We start from the raw sequence: 6,000 nt of genomic DNA on the forward strand, positions 1-6,000 counted from the left end.
TCTATATCACCTGTGACTGAGTGTGTTTCAGTTGGTGGTGTGTTCCACCACAAGTATACAGCTTCAGTACATGTGAACGGACTCCTGCAATTTCTAGGTTTTGCATTCATGTAGATCTAAGCTGTACAAGTAAGCAAATGTCATGCCTCCATTCCAACAACATGGTGACTGTGCATACGGGAAAGCATTTCAGGTAACACGTGGTCCCAGTGTACACAGTTGCTGGCCTCCCAGTATGCAAGGACATAGTATCTTAAACAGGCTATCATAAATTGTACAAAAACCTTCTTTGGAGGTTTTTAAAGAGAGGCTGGATGGCAATCTGACAGGAGTGCTTTGATTGTGTGTTCCTGCATTGCAGGGGGTTGAACTTGATGGCCCTTGGGGTCTCTTCCAGCTCTATCATTCTATGAAAAATATTCCCTGAATGTGGAAAATCTGGATAATTACTAGTAACACCACAGCAGAGAGACTTGCCCTGACACTGATAGAATGAACTGGATTCGAGTCCGGCAGACTAAGATTTTCGGGGTATCTGTTTCCAAATGTCAAAGTTGCTTTCATCAGTTAGGGTGAGTGACTCCCCGCATTTAAAAAAAAGATTATTCGTCTTCTCTGCCCAAATTTTCTGACATTACCTGAAATTTTGAGCTGGCTCCAAGCCAATCAAACAAAACGAGGTTTTAGTGTACACACTGGGCAAAACGGTGGGGAAGGGGTGACACGACCCCAAACATCTTAATTTAATCCATTGCGGAATGTTGACCTGGATTCATTAAGCTTTTCGAAACCTCCCGACAGAAACCAAAGTACCTTCTCAACAATGCCGCAGCTGTTTAACATAAGGATGGAAACCACTCCTTGGAATTCTAAAGTAACAAGAGAGGATGTGACCTCAGCGCCAAAGTCACCCGTTTCTTTTCTTTATTTTTCGACACAAGGAAAAAAAATAAATTGCAAACTTGTTTCGCTCTGTGCACTGGGTTTTCCAGATGAAAGTACCTGAGTTACTAGTTATGGGGGATGATAGATTTTAAATGGATTTCGGTTGTTGTTTCTTAAGAGTCTTATTTACCAAACGCCTAACCCAAGTGGTCGGAAGATAGAAATGAAATTCTATAATTATACACAAGAACAGGTTACTGACCTTCCTGTTGCAATATCTTGTCTCCTTTGTCCTCTCTTTATACAATCTAGCCTAAAGGATGAAATTGCATCTTTTTCCTTTGGCTGTTGGCGAATGAGGTGGTATTGGGAATTAGTGAGGCATGCCACAATGTCGCTGTTCATAGCTTGCAATAATTTACCCATTTTCATTTTGTTTGATTTTATTAACACCCGGGTCTCTGGGGAGAAGCGTCAGGAGGGGGTGGGAATGAAAGAACCAACAGTTGAGTTCTCATCTAATAAACAGCAGGATTTCAACCCATCCCCGACCAACAAGAAGGCCTTGGTTTTCAACAGCTTCGAAACTGTTTTTAAACCAAAGCATAGAGCAGTGATGGGTGAATTGTGCTCAGCTCTGTTCAGAAATGATTCAGTATTTACAAGCCCACTTGGATAACATTCACATGTTCCCGAGAGCTTTTCCCTAGCTTGTTACAGGTCAGCTTGGAAAGGTTCTAGTCCCCTTGGGACATACTTTATGCTCATGTGCCTACAAATCAGCCTGAAAGTACAGAATATCATTACACATTCTGAGTTGCAGAAGAATATCTCAAGAAAATGTCACTCAGTTCACCAGTGGTGATTCTGAGCTGGACAAACCAGATTCTGAACTTGATCATTGATTTTAAATACATAATTATTACAAATGCCACAGAGCGAAGAAGAAGAAGAAGATGAAGAAGAAGAAGAAGAAGAAGAAGAAGAAGAAGAAGAGGAGGAGGAGGAGGAGGAGGAGGAGGAGGAGGAGGAGGAGGAGGAGGAGGAGGAGGAGGAGGAGGAGGAGTTTGGATTTATACTCCCTCCCCCCAAGTGGCCGGACAAACCCCCCAGGTGGCCGGACACTCCTCCCAGGTATCCAGACACACCTCCCAGGTGGCCGGACACACCTCCCAGGTGGCCAGACACACCTCCCAGGTATCCGGTCAAACCTCCCAGGTGGCCGGACAAACCTCCCAGGTGTCCAAACACACCTCCAAGGTGTCCAAACACACCTCCCAGGTGGCCGGACACACCTCCCAGGTATCCGGACAAACCTCCCAGGTGGCCGGACAAACCTCCCAGGTGGCCGGACAAACCTCCCAGGTGGCCGGACAAACCTCCCAGGTGGCCGGACAAACCTCCCAGATTTCAATACACACCTCCCAGGTGGCCGGACACACCTCCCAGGTGGCCGGACACACCTCCCAGGTGACCAGACAAACCTCCCAGGTGGCCGGACAAACCCCCCAAGTGGCCGGACAAACCCCCCAGGTGGCCGGACACACCTCCCTGGTTTCCAGACACACCTCCCAGCTGGCCGGACACACCTCCCAAGTGGCCGGACAAACCCCCCCAGGTGTGTCCAGACACACCTCCTAGGTGGCTAGGACAAAACTCCTAGGTGGCTTCTGGACACACCTCCCAGGTGGCCGGACAAACCTCCCAGGTGTCCTGACACACCTCCCAGGTGGACAGACACACCTCCCAGGTGGACGGACACACCTCCCAGGTGGATGGACAAACCCCCCAAGTGGCCGGACAAACCCCCCAGGTGGCCGGACACCCCCCCAGGTGGCCGAACACACCTCCCAGATGGCTGGACACACCTCCCAGGTGGCCGGACACACCTCCCAGGTGGCCGGACAAACCTCCCAGGTGGCCGGACAAACCTCCCAGTTATCCGGACAAACCCCCCAAGTGGCCGGACAAACCCCCCAAGTGGCCGGACACACCTCCCAGGTGGCCGGACACACCTCCCAGGAACAGACACACCTCCCAGGACAGGACAAACCTCCCAGGTGGCCGGACACACCTCCCAGGTTTCCAGACAAACCCCCCAGGTGGCCGGACACACCTCCCAGGTGGCCGGACACACCTCCCAGGTGGCCGGACAAACCTCCCAGGTATCCGGACAAACCTCCCAGGTATCTGGACAAACCCCCCAGGTGGCCGGACAAACCTCCCAGGTATCCGGACAAGCCTCCCAGGTGGTCGGACAAGCCTCCCAGGTGTCCGGACAAACCACCCAGGTGGCCGGACACACCTCCCTGGTTTCCAGACACACCTCCCAGCTGGCCGGACACACCTCCCAAGTGGCCGGACAAACCCCCCAGGTGTCCAGACACACCTCCCAGGTGGCCAGACAAACCTCCCAGGTGGCCGGACACACCTCCCAGGTGGCCGGACAAACCTCCCAGGTGTCCTGACACACCTCCCAGGTGGACGGACACACCTCCCAGGTGGCCGGACACACCTCCCAGGTGGACGGACAAACCCCCCAAGTGGCCGGACAAACCCCCCAGGTGGCCGGACACCCCCCCCAGGTGGCCGGACACACCTCCCAGATGGCTGGACACACCTCCCAGGTGGCCGGACAAACCTCCCAGGTGGCCGGACAAACCTCCCAGTTATCCGGACAAACCCCCCAAGTGGCCGGACAAACCCCCCAAGTGGCCGGACACACCTCCCAGGTGGCCGGACACACCTCCCAGCTGGCCGGACACACCTCCCAGGACAAACCTCCCAGGTGGCCGGACACACCTCCCAGGTTTCCAGACAAACCCCCCAGGTGGCCGGACACACCTCCCAGGTGGCCGGACACACCTCCCAGGCGGCCGGACAAACCTCCCAGGCGTCCAGACAAACCTTCCAGGTGGCCGGACACACCTCCCAGGACAAACCTCCCAGGTGGCCGGACACACCTCCCAGGTTTCCAGACAAACCCCCCAGGTGGCCGGACACACCTCCCAGGTGGCCGGACACACCTCCCAGGTGGCCGGACAAACCTCCCAGGTATCCGGACAAACCTCCCAGGCGGCCGGACAAACCTCCCAGGCGTCCAGACAAACCTTCCAGGTGGCCGGACACACCTCCCAGGCGTCCGGACAAACCTTCCAGGTGGCCGGACAAACGCAAAGGGGCTTACAAACTTCACCTAGCAGATTTTATATGGGGAGTGGGGAAACAAACCTGGTTGACCAGATAAGAGTCTGCCACTCATGTGGAGAAGCAGGGAATTGAACCAGGTTCTCCAGATTAGAGTCCATGGCTCCTAGCTGCTACTCCACGGTGTGCATATTATTATAGCCAATCCCTTCCCCAGAAAAACATCTTCTCACCTGCCTTCTTTTCAGTTTCCTCCCTTATCCAACTCGTTCTACTTTTTCTCTGTTTTATGATATTACTTGCACATTTCTACTACTGCAAAATTCAGCGTCTTAATCTCTTTTAAAAAATCATGTTCACTGAACAAATACGAATTCCCATGGTTTTCTAACAGGTTTCGATCGGGGCCTCGAAAATGCAGCCAGATTGGATCTTGCCTCGCGCTTGATGTCTACCACACATTTTCTTTGATTCCCATTTACCATCAACCTGCCCCTTCCAGAAATGGATAGATGTCATTTTCCTAAAGAACTTAATAATCAGACGGCATCTCCGGGCTCAATGCACCTAACTGGATTGTCTCTAAGACTGCTATTATTACGAGAGGCAGAACAAAGAGAGCTCAGTTTTACTGACAGTTGTGATTATAACGTATGCGATACACACATAGCTCTCTTTTATGAATTTCTGTTGCTCCACGAGACACAGTCATGGGGATAGCCTAGACAGCAAAAGAACCCAGCCCAACACAATGGGGGTGTTGTTTTTTTGATAGCAGGTTGCAATATCTCACTATGCGTGCAAAAGCCGGCTGATACACGCTTCTATTCATCGATGATCTGGATTCCCATCAGTGTTCCCTCCTCCATTTGCAGAACACGTGATGTGAGGTAAAGTGCTCACCTGAAGAACAAAAGCATGCTTTTCATTGCTGCTGTCGGTTTACTTCACACCATTAGGTGTGATATCCCTGGTCTTTCATATCAAGAAGACGACGAAGAGTTTGGATTTATATCCAGCCTTTCTCTCCTGCAAGGAGTCTCAAAGGGGCTTACAAACTCCTTTCCCTTCTCCCCCCACAACACCCTGTGAGGTAGGTGGGGCTGAGAGAGTTCTGAAGAACTGTGACTAGTCCAAAGTCACCCAGCTGGCATGTGTTGGAGTGCACAAGCTAATCTGCTTCACCAGATAAGTCTCTGCCACTCAGGCGGAGGAGTGGGGAATCAAACCCAGTTCTCCAGATTAGAACCCACCAGCTCTTAACCCAGTGTTTCCCAACCTTTTCAAGGTCAGGGTACCCTTGACCTCACTCTTCATATCTCACGGTACCCCTGCCGCCACCCTCCATCTTCCCCTCCCACTGCCCCTGCTTGCCACACCCCCACCTTCCCCTCCCAGGGTGAAGGGTAGCACTGGGGGTGGTGGTGGCTGCTGACCTTGTGGCAGGCCTTGCCCCATGGGCCAGCTCCATGTCCTTGCTGGTGCCGGTGTGAGACACCACAAAAATGGGGGGGGGGGTGGTAGTGTTGCCGCGGTACCCCTGGGACATGCTCACGGCACCCCAGGCTACCAGGGAACCCTGGTTGAGAATGGCTGTCTTAACCACTACATCACGCTGGGAACTAAGACTGAACGAACAGAAGTTGCCCTCCTTGTTTCTGACTCCTCACCCTAAGCTCCCTTTCTTCCCTGACAGACCCCCAGAAAGAAGATAAAATGTCAAAACTTTGGGTCAAAGCCCGAGACCCGGCAGCCCTTAACCCTCCCTGATTAATATAAGTGAGGACAGAATTCTGCTAAGCTTCACATGAACCACAAAGTATCTCTTGTTGTTCAGCCTCAGGGACTCATTTTGCCCAGCGCGTTGAATTTATTGGCCATCGGCTGATAACATAACTCATAAATATGGCCCTTGTTTCTACAGGACGAGGGGAGATTCACAGCTGCGGACTTTTAAGACAAGTGTTC

This window comes from Sphaerodactylus townsendi, linkage group LG14, assembly GCF_021028975.2.
Source record: "Sphaerodactylus townsendi isolate TG3544 linkage group LG14, MPM_Stown_v2.3, whole genome shotgun sequence".
NCBI lineage: Eukaryota > Metazoa > Chordata > Lepidosauria > Squamata > Sphaerodactylidae > Sphaerodactylus > Sphaerodactylus townsendi.